Here is a 692-nt window from a genome sequence, read left to right on the forward strand (position 1 = left end):
GGCCTCCTTTGCTCCAGGCTCAGCCCCCCCAGGTCCCTCAGCCACTCCTCAGTGCATTGTGCTCCGGACCCTGCCCCAGCTCCGCTGCCCTTCTCTGGTCGTGCTCCAGCCCCTCAGTGTCCTTCTGGCAGTGAGGGACCAGAACTGAACCCGGGATTTGAGGTGTGGCCTCCCCAGTGCCCCTGGTCCAGGGGGACAATCCCTGCCCTGCTCCTGCTGGCCACACCAGTGCTGGAACAAGCCAGGATGCCGTTGGCCTTGTTGGGTTGGCCACCCTGTGCACGCTGCTGGCTCCTCTTCATCCACTGTCGCCAACTCCCCCATGTGACTGGGAAATGTGTAGCCCCGCACTCATTACCAGTTGGTTTGGGGTTTTTTTTTTGATGGGGGTACCTGAGACCAAGCGCTGCCCAACATCCACCACCGCTGTCTCCGGGTGGGAGATGCAGCACTGAGCTGTGCTTGGTACAACCCACCTCGTGGTAGAGGCGAGGGAGGGCGAGTGGCGGATGCGAGAATTACTTCATTTCTATTAACAAATGCTTCTGCTGCTCTCGAGAGCTGGAATGATGTTTTGTAGCGGGAGGATGTGGGCAGCTTTATTCAGTCCACGAGGTGGCAGGATTGAAATGTACATCCTAGGCGCTGCTGGTGATAGGAGCTTTGTGTGGTGATGCTCACCTGGAGCAGGA

Source organism: Buceros rhinoceros, unplaced genomic scaffold (genome assembly GCF_000710305.1).
Source record: "Buceros rhinoceros silvestris isolate BGI_N320 unplaced genomic scaffold, ASM71030v1 scaffold22587, whole genome shotgun sequence".
NCBI classification, from domain to species: domain Eukaryota; kingdom Metazoa; phylum Chordata; class Aves; order Bucerotiformes; family Bucerotidae; genus Buceros; species Buceros rhinoceros.